General features: G+C 40.1%; 1 protein-coding gene across 2 annotated transcripts in view; it reads left to right on the plus strand.

Moving 5' to 3' along the window:
• DYM (dymeclin) overlaps nt 1-20,869 on the plus strand; it is a 340,668-nt gene that overhangs the window by 152,082 nt on the left and 167,717 nt on the right. The window lies entirely within an intron of this gene.

Genomic DNA, 20,869 nt, shown 5'->3' on the forward strand with positions numbered 1-20,869 from the left:
TGTGGAGCTTCATAATGGCTTGATGAAGGTTTCAGTACAGGATTCATTTTCCTCAACGGATACACCAACATTTGGCCTGTTCAGTATGAAATTGGCAAATTACTGGTTTACAATTTAAGTTCTGATAACATGTGTCAAGCAAGATTAAATAAGAATTTTCTAAGTATAAGAGTTGAAAAGCAAAGCACTGTGCCCAATTTTCTATCTGTGATGAGTAAAGCAGAAAACCAATTGTATTTGGACAAATAAGAAACAGAATTTAGAGTTGTGATTTAGGAATATTTAGGTCAAGTTTATCATCAATAAGGAATACCGCTTTACTTGATGTTAATGGAGTTTTATTTAGCATTGTATTAGTGAAGAACCGTGTTGCTCACTGCAAGGTATATCCAGATTAGTTGTAAAAATTCCTACCTCAAGTAGCTTCTACTTCAGTAGCTGAGATAAGACAAGAGCATACGTGTACACAGCAGAGTGTAGTAAGTACTAAAGTGAGAGGAAAATTCCTCAGGTGAGGATGAGTGTTGGTTCAGAGAACGGTGAGATCACCTCTTCCTGAGAAGTCAGGCCAAGTGAGTAGAGAGAGATGACCCTCAAGATTGGCCTGATGAGGAAAAGCACCAACCACAACAAAACAGAATGGGAGGGAGTGTGATAAAGGGCATTCTATTTAGAAAATAACCAGTCCCATTCAACTGGCATGTTGTGGACCTGTATAGGGATTAGAGGAGAAAGCTTGGGAGGAAAGCTGGGGCCACCTTGTGGAAGGTGCTTAACTATTAGATGCACAGTTTAGAATAATGGAAGGAGTTGAGAGAAAAGAAGGTCTGATCTTCAGTAACAGAAAGGAAACTGTGTATGAATGAGTTGTAAATGGATTTTAAAAGAAACAGTTGAAAGTAAGTTTCTGGCTTCATCAGTCTCAGCAGATGATGTTAGTATGCTTCGTTTGTCACCCGGAGGGCCGGGCAGTTCTGACAAGTTTCTGAGTGCTGCCAGCGCTCCTGGTTCAGGGGCCGCATCTGAGCAGCCCGTGTGGACCGGGACATCTTCACCGTCCAAGAGAGGAGAGAGCCCCTGTTAGAAACGCGAGTGTCAGCCCAGCTTTAGACCTGCTGAATCAGAGTCTTCATCTTAACAAGACCCTCAGATGATTTGTATGCACGCTAAAGGTTGGAAAACACTTTGAGTTCGGACCTGGAAATCAAGATTTATCCCTGTAGAAAATGCTTGCTTTGAATTGGAAATGGGGGCCAATTTTTTTTTTTTATCTTGAGGAAACTCATTTTCTACTAAATGTTTGTGTCTAGGGTTTAGGATTGTAAAGTATGATAAGGAATGCCTAACAAAAACTGTTTAGATACACAGATTTATTATAGCAGTACAGCTCAAGATTCACCAGATGCTCCAGTAACTCCTTCAAGTGAGAAGTAATCAGTTTCATATACACATTTTCTAAATCCTGCTTTAGGAAGAGACCGCACAGTTCCGTATCTGTCAGTTGCAAAACCGAGAAGAGCCAGTATTTCCTGTGATCTTCAACAAAATGCAAACTAGAGTAACATGTTACATTGCTGTGAAGTAGGGTGTGAATAAAGCTTCTACAAGCCGCCTTAGCTGGACATAAATGTAAGGAATGATTTCATATGGTGTCTATGCTATTGTTTCATATTCAATGACCATGTATCTTCTATAAACTCTTGGTATTCTAGAAAAATCTCATAAGCATATATGATTTGAGTTTTGTTTAACTATAAAGTCTTTTGAATATCTATAAGTATGGATATTTGATATCATTATTTGGGATTATACTTAATTAAAAATATTTGTAAAGAGTATATGCAAGGGATTGTCAGGGGTTACAAAGACATCATTACTTACTTCTTTGCCCTTAGTACTTTCTCTACTGCCCCTCCCATCTCCCCGACTGGCTCTTTCCTCCCAATTCGCCTTCACCTTTGGCTTAACACATAACTTTCCTTCAGGATTTCATGCTACCTTGGGTTTTTCCTTCTGTCTTTGCTCATTTTCCCTAGGAGTTCACATATATGCCTGTGACTTCACCTACCATGCACTTGTGTACAGAAAACCATTCAGATTTACATTCACAGTCCTGATGTCCCCCTTTTTCCTGAGGCAGGCAGAACAGTTTGATGGTTAAGAGCACAGACTCTGAGTTGGGGATCCCACCTCCAAAACTTACCAACCGTGGAACCTTGGAGACGTTACTTAACTTCTCTATGCAGCTGCGTCCCTGTGGTAAGATGAGGGGACAGTAGTTGTTCTCTCAGTGGATGTGGTGAGGGTTAAGTGAGTTAATATTTGTAAAGGGCCTGGCACGTAATGTGCACTCTATGTACGTGTTGACTGGCTGAACACTAACTCTACTAACCTCACTACCTGGATAGCCCACACTTACCTCAAACTGTGATTAAGTATAAAACAACTCATTTTCAGACCTGCTCTTCCTGGGGTGCCTGGGTGGCTCAGGTGGTTAAGCGTCTGCCTTCAGCTCAGGTCATGATCCCGGGGTCCTGGGATCGAGCCCCGCATCGGGCTCCCTGCTCCGCGGGAAGCCTGCTTCTCCCTCTCCCACTCCCCCTGCTTGTGTTCCCTCTCTCGCTGTGTCTCTCTCGTCAAATAAATAAATAAAATCTTTAAAACAAAAACAAAAACAAAAACCTACTCTTCCTTTTAAATTCCCTGTCCTGGGGCGCCTGGGTGGCTCAGTCGTTAAGCGTCTGCCTTCGGCTCAGGTCATGATCCCAGGGTCCTGGGATCGAGTCCCACATCGGGCTCCCTGCTCAGCGGGAAGCCTGCTTCTCCCTCTCCCACTCCCCCTGCTTGTGTTCCCTCTCTCACTGCGTCTGTCTCTTTCAAATAAATAAATAAAATCTTTAAAAATAAATAAATAAATAAATTCCCTGTCCTGGGTAATAGTGTAATAGCCCTCACCCAGCCACCTAAATTACCAAGCCAGAACCCTACCAGTAATTCACCATCATTTCTCCCTTTCCTTTAAATGCTATATCCAGTTGTGCCCTCGAAAAGTTTTGTCTAACTCTGCCATTGAAACTCGCATTCATTCATGCCCCGTGTTCTGTCTCCACTACTCCTGCCTTGGTTCGCATGTCCACCATCTTCACCCGTGCTGTAGCATTAGCCGGCCTGATCCGTTGCCTCCTTACTTGTCCTGCCACGGTAGGCCTCGGCACTGCTGCTTCCATTTCATATCTGGTAGTATTACTCTGTGCTTCCCTTTGTCACAGGTTACAGTTCAACCTCCTTAGAGCAGCGGCTCTCAGTGTGGGGAATTTTGTCCCTAGGGGACATTTGGCAATGTCTGGAATAAGGTTTTGTCTTTTCGTTGTTTTGTGGGGTTTTTTTGGTTGGTTTGGTTGGGGTTTTGGGGGGGTTGCTGCAACTGGGGAAGAGGTTGCTGCTGACATCTAGTGGGTAGAGGCCAGGGATATCCTATAATACACAATAACAAAGAGTTACCCGCCCAGAATGTCAGTAGTGCCAAGGCTGAGGAAGCCTGCCTTACAATAAATAATCGGGGTCCTGCCATTTGCACTTAGTCTTCCATTACTACTTGTAATATATTGGCGGGTACCTGCTGCGCTGACCTCATTGAACCATTGCAGTTCCCTTCTCTTTCACAGCTACACTTCTGTGTCAGAATAAAATGTAGTCTGGACCTGGAAAAAAAGTGAGGCACGTCCTGGTATCCCCTCTTCCTTCTATAGAGCTTTCTCCACCAGCTTCCTGCCCCTCTGTTAACGTTTTACCTTAAACCTGTAATGGCCAACCTCCCACCATGCCATACGCCGCGGCCCCCCCTCCCCCCAATAGCTCCTGGGCCTTTTCACTTTAGACCTAGCTGCTGCTAACACCGTTGCTTTGTGTTTCCCTATTCAGATTACAAAGAGGAAGAACCCGACTGGCCCTATTTATTGCTTCATAGAAGTCCTGGGTCACAGTCAGTTTCCGGGCCAAGGGCAGGGGCAAGGGGCCAGGAAAGGAGAAAGTTACCTGTTGGAAAATGTGGCTTCTCCCAGAGGTGGGTGTAGGAGAGAGAGAACTTGAATGTCTTGACCTGACCAGTGTAGGTACTTGTGACACATGGGCCTAGCCTGAAGTTGCAAGTCTTGTTGCTTAAGCAGAATAGTAATTACTGGAAAGAAAAGATTTGTGCTATACTTCTTTGCATTCCTTTACAGAGGTCAGCTCTCAATAAGCACACCATAGACTTTTAATAAGTACTTAGTGAATGATTCTTAGAAGGTGGGCTGGCACCTGAGATTTTCTTTTTTAAGATTTTATTTATTTGACAGAGAGAGAGAGAGCAGCAGAGGGGAGAGGCAGAGGGAGAGGGAGAAGCAGACTCCCCGCCGAGCAGGGAACCCGATGCGGGGCTCGATCCCAGGACCTTGAGATCATGACCTGAGCCGAAGGCAGACGCTTAACCAACTGAGCCACCCAGGTGCCCCTGGCATCTGAGATTTTAAGCTTAGTTCTGGCAGCCATCATTCTGAGACTTTTTGTAAGTCGGTTGGTCTCGGGCTGCATTTTGCACATACCTGCTGCTGCTTGGAGCTAGGGAAGTTGATGATTATGCAGAGCGTCGAAAGTGTTCTGGTCTTCCAAACCTCTTGACAATAAAATAATACAAAACATAGGTTAGATTTTTAATTATGACTTTTTTTTTAATAGTAGTACAAAGGGAGGGTTTGTTGTTTTGGTAAAATCTGATCATGTAATTTGAGAATTTAAAAATTCTTCAATCCATGATTTATGCTTTCACCTTTTTTTTTTTTTTTTTTTTTTACCATTTACAGCCACCAGTAATGAACATAGACTCTTGCAAATTCTCCTCCTGTCTTACCAACCCCAAGTTGTCAGTTTATGTAAGCTTTCTTGTTCTGCTCTGCATATGTAACAATAGGCATTATCATCACCCAGCATTCTTTTGAAGACCGCAAAAAGCCAGATTGGTTATTTAACTCTATTTTGGACAAATAAAGATCTTTCAGAATGGCTCATGGAATCAAAGAAAAATAGACAATTTGCTTTTAATAATACTTTCTCGTATTACCTTACCATGTCAGGCTTCCTGACTACTTTCCCCACTGAATTAAGTTATCATGGATTAATTTTTTTTTTCTGAACCAAACAGTACATTGAACTGAAAACATACAAGAGAATATTAAAAAGCAACGGTCTGTTTGTTATTAGGATTAATTTATATTACGCAACGTAAAATACTCAAATATATAATACAGTAGCCTATCTGGTTATTTCTCTTGGTTATGATATTTCAGGAGTACTGTCTTACTTTTAAAATAAGGTCCATTTAATGATAAATTCATACCTATCACCTTCAGTATCTCACCACTTGTTTCTTTTTTGTTATATTTAAGACTAGTAAAAGACTGGAGGCTTACATAGTTTAGGATGTTGGTGCTACACAACTGGTGAATGTTCCAGATTAAAAGCCGGTGTTCCTTCCACAGCACTGGCAAAGCAAGACCCACAGAGCGTTGTCTCTGAGGGTAATTCAACTACCATGGGATCACGTATCCAAGCTGCTGAGGGTTTTCTTAAACAGGTGGTTCTCTGCCATCCAAGGTGACCAAGCCCTTGTTGATCATTCCATTTGCCACTTTCACCCCTCATCTCAACTTCCTTCCAATAATATAGCTAAATACATAGAGTTACAGTTGCAAAGACTGTGGAAAGTCTTTTTTTTTTTTTTTTTTTCCCTTTCCTTCTTAAGCTTGCTAGTTGAGAAAGGTATGGATGTGTTGAGGTCCTGCAGAACATGGCCTGCGGATATTATCCTGGGAGGTGAACGTGGAAAAGAAGACAAGAACTGTGTCTTTCCACCTGTAACTCTAGTATTTTTCTTCCACCTAATCCTTGACATTAGAATTTATTTTTAATTCAGTAAGTACTTATCAAGCTTTTGCTGTGTGCCTACCACTGCTGAAGTTCTCTTTGAGGTGTCCTACATTTTAATTTCAGACTAATGTCTAGAAATTGTTACATTCGGTGTTACACTCACACAATTGGTTTTATTTTTCAAATCTTTAGCTCAGTGATATCATTATCTGATATCATTGTAGTCAGGAAATTATTTCTTTAGGGAAGGAATTATATGATATTAAGGGTTATAACAAGTAGTTCAGTTCTGTTCCGAAACCCTGGTGAGTTCTGTTTTCCATCTCTAAAATAGCGTATGTACACTTCATGTGAGTGCTGTGAGAGTTATCAGAGGCTTGCAAAGTCTTTAACAGCTCTTTTTTCTATTACAGTATTATGACATTTTAAAAATAATTTTAATCTAAAAATAAATCTGGATAACATCTCTACAAAAAAATTTCTTGCTCTCTGTTAATATTCCTGGATTCTGAACCCTTGCCCAAAGAATCATCACATTGCCTGTATTTCCCAAATATTTCACTAAGTGAAAACTTCACTGAATATAGAGCGTTCTTAAGAATATGTTTTATTTTAGATTGGTAGGAGTTCTGAGCAATAGTTTTGCAGTGTAAGTACTTCTATTAAACTTACATGATTTATTTTAAAAGATAAAATTAACTAGTTTTTGCCTAATGCTTAGGCAATAAAGAGCCTCCAGCTTCTCCATTGCTTTGCACTTAGCCGATCCGTGTTTGATTTTGGTGTAACAGTAGCCGAGAAAGGAAGGAAAAATGTTTTGCCTTGAAAATCTGGCTTCCTGCACTTCCTACAGTTAGTGGTACTTTGAAAGTAACTAAACTAAAATCTGACACGGTTTGCGTTTTAGTTCAGCCTTTTCTTAAGAAGTTACATTGAGAGCACTTAGCTCCCAGTTGAAAATCTCTGTTTCCAATAGAAAATTTCTAACTATTCAGAGATTGCTAGTATTTTACAATAAGAGTGTCTCAGTAGACTTGATGGGACATGTGAAAACTTCATAATTGGTTTAATTTCAGTTTAGACTGCTGGCACATTCAAAATATCAACTTTTTAAAGTAGCATGTCATACACTTATCTGAATTTTTATCGTAAGTACAGACTTTTATGAGCAGAATTGTCACATGGGAAATTAAACATTGAAATAAGTTGCATAGAGCTTTATAGAATGTTGTAGTCATATTGTAGAGGTAATGGGGCGAGTTCATACTTTGTCCTTTAGCCATGAATTATGAAGCCCCGATTCCTATCTGCTATAAAGGATCTGAGATTTTTACCCAACTTACAATCTAACAAATTAGATTCCACAGTTTCATGGGTCCTGGTAGAGACTCAGTATTCTTGGGTCAGAAACAAAGGACAGCCTATTAACCACAGCAATGGGAGGAGCCAGCGTATCATTTTCTTGTGTGGTTCCCTGTGCCTACAGAGCAGTGTGACAAAGGTCAGGGGACATCTGTACATGCAGTGGGTTGCGTTACAGAAGAGGGACCCGGAGCTTAGGAAACCCTGATCTTTTATTATAGGTTTCACGTAAACCTGCCCAACCTTTGCATGGAGACATCTTTAATGTATTTGATAGCAAACAAACTGCCCTCTACTCTAGAGGGAGACACTGTCTCCACCTTGCACATCTGTTCACTCTACAGACATCCATGGAAAGAGAGTCCAGAGCACAAGGCCGTCGATGCCTCTGCTTTTGAGATGTGTAGAACCTCGAGTGGCCCAGGGAAATTATGTCCCTACAGTCTTTACCTAGTTACGCCTTTCTGTTGCCAGCTGGAAAAACCTGTCACTGTCATTCAGGTAGCTAGTTGATACTACTTTAGGTTTCATATGTCACTTGCTAATGCATTGGATTTATGTATGTTAGAGAAGTAGTACAGGATTGAACGGTCTCACCAGTCTCGGCTTTGTCATGTGTCGTAATGAATCTGCTCCTGTGTCTATGTCATTAGCACAGCCCTTAAAGTCTGGTTTCTGGGTGGCTTTGACATAAGCAGAATATCTTGGTTTTAAACACAAATCACAAAATTTTAGGTTTGGAAGGACCTTTAAAGAACATCCGAGATAAGTTTGCACATTTTACACATGGGAATATTGAAACCTAGATTTATTATGTGACTGGTCCAAGTGAACGCTGTGGCAGAGACAGACGTAGAAAGCACATCTCCCAGCTCCTTGCCTAGTGTTCTTCTCAGAACAAAAGAGAGAAAAAAGGCATGTTTTTATGCTCATGTATTCTCTCTCTCTCTCTCTCCTTTTTTTTTTTTTTTTAACATAACTGTGATACCCGATATGTTATAAAATGCTAAGGCCAGATAAGAGAAATAAAGTGACTTAGAAAGCGTTTTCCTTTTGATGAATTGCACGCTTCACGGACTTTTTGTAAAAAGCACCTTTTCCATGACAAAAAAGTAAGGGTTGTGTGAATAGGAGAAGTAGGAGGAAACAGAAGTTTCAGAGATTGAGAATGACTCACGTGTCCAGTGGAAGGGCATGCAGAATCCGATGGAGCAGGGATGGAGCCACACAAGGGAGGAGAGACTGCCTTCTGGGAGGGAGGAAAAGAGAGGTGAGAAAAGGTAGCTGCTGGGAAGGTAAGGAAGTACACCCTGTCACAGACATTAACGAATGCTCCGAGCAGTCACAGTGGTTCATTTGTTTAAAACGCCTCAGTTTCCTCTTCTGCAAGTGGGCATATCCTCCCAGAGCTGTCGGGAGGAATAAATGAGGATGTGAAGCACTTTATGAATAGCAATCACCGAGTGCTTAATCTTCCTGGTTAGAAGACAGACAGCAGTAGGTATTTGAATGATGAAATTCTGACTCTTTAATTGGATTGAAATAGTTAAAATCTCCCGGCGATACGTGCGGTAGAAACAGCATGCCGTATGGACTACCACTTTTGGGCTTTTGTACAGTTGCTTTCTGCCATACGCTACATACTGGGCCCTGTACAATGTTGTTTGTGTTACCTGATGATATGGGTGTTGCTATTTCCATTTTATAGAGAAGAAATTAAGTCTCAGAGAAGTAACTTATCTAAGATCACCTTGCTGGGCAGTGACAATGTTGGGATTTAAACCTTCATCTGTCTTCCATCCGCAATACTATACTACCTTCCACTGCCAAGTGCTTCTTATAAAGGAAGTTTTAAACTAAAAGCATGTGAATAATCTGTGTACAAGACATTTATTATTACATCCTGCCTGGGGCGGGTTGCTTTCAGCCTTTCGAAGCATGTGATCCCCTTGTTGTTTTTAAGAAACCATTGCCAATCTTTTAGTAGCAGCTAAGAAGATTTGAGGCTGAATTGTGGGGTCTCAGACAACTCATGACATCTCGCAGGCTTGGTCGCTTGGGGTTCCGTGAGAGAATCTTCCTGTGGAGGACAAGATGAGTGACAGTTTTCCCCAAGGATGGCGCATAGCCAAAACCTTTCTAACCACATAGGAGAGGAGTTAATTGATGATGAAATTACACTTTCTTAGGAACCTTGCTTGAAAAAGATCTGAGGGGCTTTCTGGGTTTGAGGACCACAAATTAAGATGAACATCTGTAGGAACCCAATATGACATGGCTATTAGTGCTGTTTTTCCTTCTAAAACATGTCTATTTTCTTACCTTTATTAGTCAAACATGAAGATCATATTGAAGCATAAGAACATTGTACATTATTTACTTAACATAATAATGGTACCTTAATACATCATTCTAAATTTCTCACTTAGAATCACTCAGTCACTGAGATTCTAAACATATCCTGGTTCTTCACAGAATATTTTATAACATGATTGTGATTGTTTTAAAATAAGGGTAAGTATTTGGGGATTGTTTAATCATTTACCAAATATTTTCTGTATGTCTGCCACGTGTCAGATGTTGCCAGTCATTGGCGACTCATGTGAGTCACCACACTCTCCTACCTGGTGTGATGGAGCTGAAATTGGAATCCAGGTGTGACCTTAGCCCAGAAGTGTTTGTTCTTCTCTTTATGGCCAACCTGGCATTGACAAGTACTGGAAAGGAGAAACAGGTGTCAACCACATAAAACTCAGATTCTCTGTTAGCAAAGAGTCAAATGTCCACTGTGTAGAGTTTCCGTAGTCGTCTTTCTTGGCTCACACCAATTCAGAAGTTCTCAAGGTGTGTTCCACAGACCACACAGGTTCCCTGGGGTCTGAGCTATTTCCGTAATAAGGTGCATTTGGCATTTCCACTGTGTTGACATTTTGAACAGTATCGTAAAAGCAAAATTGGGGTAAAACAGAAGTCAGGGCAGTGGCACTGAATTGTACCAGTACTCACTGTATTTTCTACAACCACACACTTGCAGTGAAAGGGGGGAAAGCCACTTTTACTTAATGTCCTTGGTCACATAGTAAAAATGATTAGTTGTGATAAATCTTGACCTTTGGATACATGTCTTTGAGATATTTTGTGTGATAAAACTGGTTCACATAAAGCTCTTCTACCACATATTGGGCTGCTGTGGTTGTCTTGAGGAAAGTGTGTTTATGACTGTGTTGTGAACTAAACTAGCCACTTTTGGGACAAGATACCATTTTTATGTTAAAAAATGAGTGATGGTCTGGTTGTTTAGACTTGGCAGACATTTTCATAAAAATGAATAAAATGAGCCTGTCACTTCAGAGAAAACAACCGCTAGTCTTGATTGCCAACGATAAAATTGGAACTTCCAAGCAAAAAATTAGAATTTTTAAAAACTCATATTGGCACCACGGGTTTGACAGCTTCCCAATAATTAAAGATTTTTGTGATGAGATCGAAGATGATGATGTGTGGGAATTTGGGCTGTTCTGTGATGAAATGGATCAACATTTGTAAGATCTGTATAACTCAGCAAACCAATATTTTTCAGATGACCAAAGCATGAAGTTACAAAATTAAGCATGGGTGAAAAGATTCATTGAACGTACAAAATAGACCAGTGGGTCTTAATGCAAAAGACTCAAAAAATCTTCTGTTACTGTTTCTGATTCCATATTTTAACTAATCTTTAAGAAACTACCACTTGAATTTTATTATAGTATCTAAGAATATCAACAGTTTTGGAAAGGAGACTAAAATAGTCCTCCTGGGGCGCCTGGGTGGCTCAGTCGTTAAGCATCTGCCTTCGGCTCAGGTCGTGATCCCAGGGTCCTGGGATCGAGCCCCGCATCGGGTTCCCTGCTCGGCAGGAAGCCTGCTTCTCCCTCTCCCAGTCGCCCTGCTTGTGTTCCCTCTCTTGCTGTGTCTCTTTCTGTCAAATAAATAAATAAAATCTTTAAAAATAAATAAAATAAAATAGTCCTCCTGGAGTGCCTGGATGGCTTAGTTGGTTAAGCGTCTGCCTTTGGCTCAGGTCATGATCTCAGGGTCCGGGATGGAGCCCCGGGTCAGGCTCCCTGCTCAGCATGGAGTCTGCTTGTCCCTCTCCCTCTGCCCCTCCCCCTACTCGTGCTCACGCACTCTCTTTCTCTCTCTCAAATAAATAAAATCTAAAAAAAAAAAGAAGTCCTCCCTTTTCTAAGTACATATATTCTAAGACTGCATTTTCTTAATATGCTTCAACTAAAACAAGATTGACTTAAGAAGCAGGAATGAGGATCTGTTTTCTGTTAAGCCAGACAGTAGAAAGATTTTGCAGAAATAGAAAATAATGTTACTCTTCAGACATTTTGTTTTGTTTTCAAAAGGAGTTATTTTTTTATTAAATGTTATTTATGTTAACATGTAATGTGTTATTAGATTTAAATGGATTAAGTATTTATTATATTTCTCATTTTTTATTTTTACTGTAGTTAATGCTTATAGGTATAACGTTGACACAAAGTTTTTGGGTCCTCGATAATTTTTTTAGGAGTCTAAAGGGGCTCTGAGATTAAGAACCATTGCTCTAAGACCCTTTCAGAGGATGAGGTAGAGATAGTGAATATGAACGTGTCTGTATTACAGAGTTCATTGTATATACTTTTGAATATCTAGTATTTCCAAATTAATTATACCCTTCCTTCCATCAATGTAATCAGTAGTTAGCTACGTTTGTATTATTCATGCTTCCATTTAATAAATATTTATTGAGAACATAGTTATGAATTGGGTTGGGAGGGAAAGGGGATACACAGAATATATAAATCATGTTTATTCCCTGTAAGAGGGCCTGGTCTCTTTCTTTAAAAGTCAGAAGCTGGGAATATTACTGTACTAAATTGTCTGATAAGTTTGTTGCTCATCTTGCCTGGATGTGGCTATAAAATATGTTCTGGTTGTTTATGGCTGTGAAACAAACCCACCCCAAAACTTAAGTTGCTTGAAACAATGATTTATAATTCTGTCTCACAGTGCTGTGGATTGATTTGCTTAGCTGAGTGATACTCGCTTGAAGTCTCTTACACACTTGTAGTTAGACAGCCGCTGGGTTGGATGTCCAGTGTGGCCCAGTCTCATGACTGGCAATTGATGGGAGTTAGCTGGGAGGTCTGGCGAGATGTTGACTAGAGCTGCTCTTTCTTTTCCAAGCAAGCTTGGTCTTCTCACAAGTTCCTAAGAGGAAACGTCCCATAGATATCAAATCACTGTGTTGTATACCTGGAAGAAATATAATATTTATGTCAACTATAATTATATTAAAGGAAAAAAAGGAAGGGTCCCAAGAGTGACAGAAACTGACCTAGCCCACATATCCCAGAAAATCACTTTTACCACATTTTACCTGTCAAAAAGCAGGTCACGGGACCAGCCCGGATTCAAAAGGATGTGACCACAAAAGGACATAAACACGGGGAGGCTTGGTTCCTTTGTAGCCATCTTTGAATACTACCTGTCACAGGACTGTCATAAATTATTCCTCAGTGTGGCTGGGAAAATGAATGACTTCTTTCATTCTTAAATTCTAGGCTTAAGATCAATGTCTGGATTTCTCTTCAAAATAGAAAATTCAGCTGAATCCATTCAAATGCTATCTTTGCATTTTTTCTTTTTTGTTTCCTTAATCTACATTTGACGTAGAAGTTCTCTCCCTTTGAGTTTTGCCTGTAATCAGTTTCTTTTGTTCAGAAGGAAATGCCCACTTTCCAGTAACGGTGTCTTTACTTATAACAAGTGGGCAGAGTTCCTGCCCTGTGAATGCTCATGTTGCTGCACTTGCTGCTCACTGAGTGGTTGATATTGGCCTGATCTTGCCTTTGGGCTGAGAAAATGTAGGGCAGTGTTACCCTGTGGCAGTGTGACTGGCCGCATGCTTGCTCTGACAGTGGCAGCCCCAGAAGTCCTGTGAAAGGAGGTGAAGGGGCAACATTAAATCTGGGGGGCGGAACTCAGAGATGGTTTGGCAGTAGCGTTTATGCAGCAGTCTTACTGTCTGCAATTTGATTATGTGTTTGCTGTGGCTTAGAGATCTGGCGGCAGGAAATTTGATGGGGGGATGCTTTAGCTAAAGCTCCCCTTGGTGGTGCTGTTGTGCTGTAAACTTCCAAAGAAAATATTGTTTTTTTGGTGCCTTTTTTTTTTTTTTTTTTTGCAAATGTTTTATTGGACACCTAGGGTGCACCAGGCCCTGTGCTAGGCATAGAGGAACTAATAAGACACAGTTACTGTCCACATAGTCTAATCCTGGCTATTCACTTTCCTGACATTTTCTCGAAAGAGGAAAAAATAATACCTAATTGAATTTAAGCCAGGCCCATAGCTGCCTCTAGACACCCTGAAGGTACTAACCAATTTGCCTAAAGATCACGTATTCACAAAAATTAGGATTTTTTAAGTTCTACGAAAGAGAATCAGATAACCCTTAAATATATTTAAAATGCTCAGTTTCACTCTAATAAGAAAAGTGCAATTTAAAACTTCCCTGAGATTACGTTTTTCACCTATTGGATTAGAAAAATCTGCTTGTGCAGTTATATACAGACACTCTCAAACCGTGCCTGTGGAAGTATAAATTGGTAGCACTCCTTTGAAGAACTGTGTGGTAGTGTCTATCCAAATTCCAAATATATTATTCCTTGATCCAGCAGGCAGACCTGTATTTGTGCAAAGTGATATTGTACAAGTTTATTTGGGCAGTATTTTTTTTTTTTTTTTTAAGATTTTATTTATTTATTCATGAGAGACAGAGAGGGACAGAGGCAGAGGGAGAAGCAGGGTCCCCGCGGAGCAGGGAGCCCGATGCGGGACTCGATCCCAGGACCCCGGGATCATGACCTGAGCCGAAGGCAGACGCTTAACCGACTGAGCCACCCAGGCGTCCCTGGGCAGTATTTTTTAATCATAGCAAAAGGTTAGAAGCAACTCAATAAGTACTTGAGACTTAGTTAGTTATTTTTAAAGATTTTATTTATTTATTTGACAGAGAGAGACACAGTGAGGGAGGGGACCCAAGCAGGGGGAGGGGGAGTGGGAGAAGCAGGCTTCCCGCTGAGCAGGGAGCCTGACGCGGGGCTCGATCTCAGGACCCTGGGATCATGACCTGAGCCGAAGGCAGACGCTTAACGACTGAGCCACCCAGGCGCCCCAGGACAGGGAATTTAAAAGGAAGAGCAGGTTTTTGTTTTTGTTTTAAAGATTTTATTTATTTGACAGAGAGAGATAGAGCAGGAACACAAGCAGGGGGAGTGGGAGAGGGAGAAGCAGGCTCCCCACCGAGCAGGGAGCCCGATGCGGGGCTCGATCCCAGGACCCCGGGATTATGACCTGAGCCGAAGGCAGACGCTTAACGACTGAGCCGCCCAGGCGCCCAGTAGAGACTTACTTAAACAAACGTGCTACACTGACAGAGTAGACGGTGTGCCGCTACAGAACACAGTAAGGGTGCTAACGGAAGGCTCTCTCAGACGAGTGAAGAAAGTAAGGCATGGAACAGTATGCGTAGTGCATGATTCTAAGTCAGGGTAAATAATATATATTTGTATCTGTTCTTATTTACATGGAAAAAATCTGGAAGGATACACAAGAAACTGATTAAAATGGGTATGGGGTGAGAGCAAAGCAAGACTTTCCAGTGCCTCTGTTTCTCTTTTCTTACCACGTAAGCCCCAGAGGGACGGGAATCTTTGTCCTCATGAATGTATCCCAAGTACCTGTAACAGTGCCTGGCACATAATAATACTTGTAGAATAAATGATTAAGCAAAAATAATAGTTCGGTTAAAAAAAAAGCAACACAGAGATTTGGGGTGCCTGGGTGGTTCAGTCTGTTACGCGTCTGACTCTTGATCTCAGCTCAGGTCTTGATCTCAGGGTTGTGAGTTCAAGCCCCGCATTGAGCATGGAACCTACCTTTAGGGAAAAAAAGCAACACAGACTTATTACAAAAATACAGACAAGCTTGAAGACAATCATAGTTCCCACTTCTGAGTAATCCTTAGACTAATGCCTTAATACGTAACACTCCAGATAATTTTCTATTCATACGTATGTATATGTTTTCAAAAAAAAAAAAAAAAACAGGCTATAGCATATATATATTTTTAAGAATTTTCATATGTATGTCACCTTTGGTGGGAGAGTTTTATAACATGGCTTTGAAATATCATTGATTTATCCAATAAAATAAACAATGCCATGTATTTGGACATTTCAGTTGTTTGCACATATATACACATACGGCTCTGGAAAGAAAATTCTTGTGCATGTATGAGAGGCATTGTATGAAAGTGGGCAATATTATACCCTGGAGTGAGACCCACCTCTGCCTCATGCTAGCTGTGTGATCTTGGGCAAGTTAAATAAAATGTGGGAAATAATAGCTCCTATTTTGTAGCATTATTGTGAGGATTCAGTAACAATATGGAAACCATTTAGAACAATGTTTAGCATATTTAAGTATTAGAGAACCCTCCTTTTCTCTAAATATAGAGCTTGGGAAAAATGGTAGACTTGATTCTGACTGGCCATTACTGTTCCATATTCACGAGCCTCAAAACCGCTCACAGGCATTTGTTTGTAACTTGTCCTTTTGGTGCTGTCCCCTAAAGTGATCCCTGGGCTCACAATAGAAGACTCTTATGGATAACTTGCTTGATAAAATTTAGCCTGAGGATGTCCCAGGTGAGCCCCTGCAGGAGAATTCTCTGCAAGGAGACGAATCTAGTGCTACTGCTCCCAAATCTCAGGTTTGTCTTGTGTTTCACTAAGTAGCAGGGAAAATTGTTTCCGAGTCTTCCTGAGGAGAGCAAGGTCAAATGGCTGACCGCTGATTCCTCGGTTCACCTTGCTAAGTGATATTAACAAAAAGGAGACCTGATTGGACTGATCTGACCCCACTTGGTGGACATGGGGCTACAGCTGCGTTCATCTACCGCCTCAGAGGCCCGGCCCTCAGCAGTTGCTTTTTGGGGTGGTCAGTTCACTTTTTCCCACCTACTTGCATTATTATTTTTAAAAGACTTTATTTTTGCTTCTTATTCATTCTTATTAGTTCTTAGAATTCATTTCTATTTCACTTCCTGGGTCTCACCATTTATAAAGCAATTTCTTCTTTCCACATACTGGTTTTCTTAAAACTGGGTATACTTGATCAAATTGAAGTAGTTCTAAAATACAAATAACATGATTGAGAATGGCTGTTTATTTTTTTCATTTATGTATTAATGGATATTTCACAGACCACCCTCACGTAAAGGGAGAACTTAAGTCCTTTCTGATAGGCGTTAAAAAAGGTTTTAATTTTTAGTTTATCCAAAAGCAACACCTGAAATATAAATAAAACATTCCAGAACAAAACCAAAAATGTTTAACTAAATTATCAAATATTTGACACAAGTGTTGCATTCCTTATATGTCTAGGAATCAAATGTTTCATGTTAAAATGAAGATTGAATTAGCTTAAAAAAATGTTTGCAGAAGTCTTTGATTCCTTATGAAGAAAAAATTTGGTGTGAGGATTTTATAGTATGTTTTTATAATGAAATCATGACATGGAATATTTTATAATGATTGAAAGATTTTAGGCATTTTTTAAGCCTTAACTGTTTTTTTCTTTCACAGTGACATGTAGTGCTTGCTTGAAATTGTGCTTTTCGTTCCTTCCAAACCATTTGCATCTATTTTGCTGATGTATACTGACCTTATTGTATCCAGTAAGTAATTACTAATCCTGACTGGTCTAGACGCTGGTAGTGATGCAAACTTATGCCATTTTTTTAAGACTTTCTTAAAATTGGGACACATGCTAATTGTTATGTAACAATCTCTCTGTTGCAACTGAAAAAGTGAAAATAGTCTTTTTAAAAGCTAATTATTATCATTACATGTATATGTATATAAAGTTTTCATAGCTTGGAATAGTATTTCACTTTTGCCTCTGTTATTCTTTAGATGTTGGTAATGATAATGTGCTATATTAAAAGGATTTCATCATGAGTATCAGTCAAATTTAGGTTCAACTGTGAATAATTGAAAAAAACTGACAATCCTAGTAGTTTAAAGAAGAAAGAGTTTTATTTTTCTCCCAGTAGAAGTCCAAAGCATGCCTTCGAGGTCTGATGGAGGTTCTGCTCCAGTAAGTACTAGTTTCCTTTAGCTGCTAAAACAGATCATCACCAACTAAACTGCCTAAAGCAATATAAATGTATTATCCCATAGTTCTGTAGGTCAGAAGTCATGATGAGGCTCAACTGGTGAAACCAAGTTGTTGGCCCTGCTGGGCTATTATCAGAAGGCTCTGGGAAGAATCTCCTTCTAGATTCCAGGTTGCTGGCAGAATTCAGTTCCTTGTGATTGTGGAAATGAGGTCCCCTTTACCTTTCTGGCACTCAGCTGGGGACTTCCCTTAGCTTCTAGAAGCCTCTCTCTGGTCCTTGCACATGGATTCCTACATCTTAAAGCCCAGTGGCACATCCAGTGATTCTCATGCTTGGAATCACTCTGATTTATCCTTTTGCCACATCTGACTCTAGCCAGAGGGAGTTCTGTGCTTTAAAGGGCTCATGTGATTAGATTGTATACATCTGGATAGTTCAGGATTATCTCTCTGTTTTAAGATCTGTGGTCTTAAATACATCTGCCAATTCCCTTTTGACTGGTATTGTTCATTGGATCCAGGGATTAGGGCATGGACATCTTTGGGGAAATTCCTTTTGGTATGCCTCCACCATCCTTAGGGTCTGATCTTTGTTGTTACGGTCCCAGTCAGCATCTGAGTTCAAGCCACAGGATAAGAGGAGGGGACAAAGAGTAAAAAGCAAGACAAGGCACCAGGTGACTCTTAAGGAAGATACCCAGAAGCTGCCATGAAATACTTACGTCTGGTAAGCCAGAACTTAGTCATGTGACCACATTTAGCGGCAGTGGAAGCTGAGAAATGTAGTTTTTATTTACTGCAGCATGTGCTCGCTAAAAGTCTGTTAGTAGAGAAATGGATCATTGGAAGACAGACAGCAGCCCCTCCCCCACCAAGCGCATTTTTCTAATCACTGGAAAACAAGAAACTAGAGGGGATTACAATAGCACAACCACTGGACTATGGGAGTGGGGCAGCATGGCTTTCTGGCAAGCTAAAGGCCCTTAGGGGCAGACTGCAGAGAAACCCTTGAATATGCAGTGTTGCTCGACTTAATCTAGCCTTGGTTTATTTTCTACTCTTGTGTACCTGGCACAGTGTTTTTACAGAGTGAGTTTTAGTAAATGTTTTTGGAATGAATAAAAATGTTGCTACTTGTATGACATTTGGAATAAGATAAGCAATTTTGTAAAGCTACAGTGGATTTTTGTTTTAATCCAACTGTTTTGTTAAAAGTTTACTGTTGGGTATTATATTTGAATTCCAACTAGAAACACGGTATATGACCAGTCCATCCATTTTTGCATTATATGGGTCCTTAATTCCTACAACATCGAAGTATCTTCTCTCCCTAAAGAAAGGTGAAAATACAGTTTAGGAATGAATTCTGTTTCAATCCAGTAGAATTTCTGTGTGGCCAACTGTAATATAAGGCTGAAAGTGAGAAGTTGTACAAAATGCCATAGGTACATAGAAGGAAGGGATAATTCTAACCTAGGATAAATTTAATCAAGACCTTAAAGGGTGAATAACATTTCAGTAGGTAAAGGTAGGGGAAAGCAAAATCACACATGTAACTAAAAACATCATTGGGCTGGCAAGGAAGAAGAATTTTGAGAAGTAGAACTGCCTGTTAACTACAGAAGAATTTTTTTATCTTATATCAATGAATGTTTGCGTCTGAAGTTTTCTGGTCTGCCACCTCTATTACTTTTCCTGTTAGCAGAATTAAAATCAGATCGGGCGCTATCAATTTTTGTTGAAGGTGGGCGTCTTCAAGGCAGACTCGTTAGCTCTGCAGTCTGTAAACTTTGAGTAAGGTTCTTCTGGTAATCTTTCAGCTCTAGTTGTGCTGGTACAGCATGAGGTATTTGAGTGGCTGTGTTATCAGAGTTGGATCTAGAGGGGTCACTGATTTAGAGGAACCAGACACAAATAGATCTGCCTCACCCTGCTCTGTTGTGCCAAGCGGGCATGCGGTTGCTAATAACCAGAAGGGGGGCAGTAGCTAGTTTGTACATTTCAGGATCTCACATAGAACAGTAGCCCTGGCCTGTGTTTCAGCTTCCCCGGGGAAAGGACTAACATGACTGAGGCCATTCAACACTGGCTACTCAGCTTCAGAAGCACCACAGAAGAGACTGTTGGAAAATTAAGTAAGGTCCCTCCCACATCCAAGATCGGGCGATTATGGCTTTGCACTTTGTGTTTTGTTCTCCTGTAGATTTCTTATCATCCTTGGGCCCCTACTGCTCCCAGAGCAGTTTTTCTCTGCTAGGATCTCTTTTAAATATTCCACTTTCATGTCAGATTGCGTGTGAAGAAAGGGCGCCATTACTTTAAATACATGTGTACGTCTTTAGCAACATGCATAAATAACTCGGGAAAATTAGAAAATATTTCTCTAAATGATGGAATAATGAGGTTGATCTTAAGGTTTTCAAACTTCTCAAAAGGTGATGTCTTATTCTAAGGTATTATATCCATCTAAAAGGTGGACATCGTACAGTAGAATAATAGTATTTTAGTGTCATGAGTGAAGTCATTTTTTAAAAATAATAAATAATGGGTCCATTTGATTAAAGGCTGTGCATTTTCTTATATATATGTAATGTGGAAACATTTTCTGTTTTATTTCTACATATAGATTTTTTCTAATTGGTTCTATTATTTATTCTCTTCTGTTCTCTGCCTTCTGTAGAGTTTTATCTGTTAACAGATTCTTATGGAGAAAGTCTGTTTTATTAATTATAAGGCATATGTCTCAGGCTACCAACCAAGTATACTGAGTGTTTTGAATTAAATATTTAGTGTTTCATTGACTATTTCCTCTGACTTCCATTAAGACCTCTAGAAATAATTCTTCTCTAATAAGCCTTTTGTTTGTTTTGGGCCAATACACAGATTGATGTGGGAAGAGCCATTGCGGTAGTACTTTGGGTGTGGTAAGCTTTTCTTGATAACCTATCAAACTTGAGTATATAGTTCATTTTTTGCTGAGTTGTTAAGTTTCTGTCATTGCACGAAACACTTGGTTTTGTTCCCAGATGTCTGATAGTAGTACTGTCTTGAGAATAGAAAGGAACTTTTGATGATGGCATGGAATAAGAAACTTCAAAAGTGTACAGAGATGATAAAGGGCTTAGTAGTAACGGTTTTTACTAAGACACATGGTCGGCTTCAGCAGGGTACATAGGGCTGAGCTTGGGATCCTTAACCTGATTTTCTTCATCCCTTGAATGCAGTTGGTATATTTGGCTAGCACAGGCTAATGTTTCACCATAGGTGATTGTTACTATTTCTTTAGGACAATTAAATAACCTGTTCTATTGTACACAGAAGATTTCCCTTTCTTAGTGTACAGTTCTTTGAGTTGACAAACACGTACAGTCGTATATCTGCC

The sequence above is a fragment of the Halichoerus grypus genome, chromosome 13, assembly GCF_964656455.1.
Source record: "Halichoerus grypus chromosome 13, mHalGry1.hap1.1, whole genome shotgun sequence".
Lineage (NCBI taxonomy): Eukaryota > Metazoa > Chordata > Mammalia > Carnivora > Phocidae > Halichoerus > Halichoerus grypus.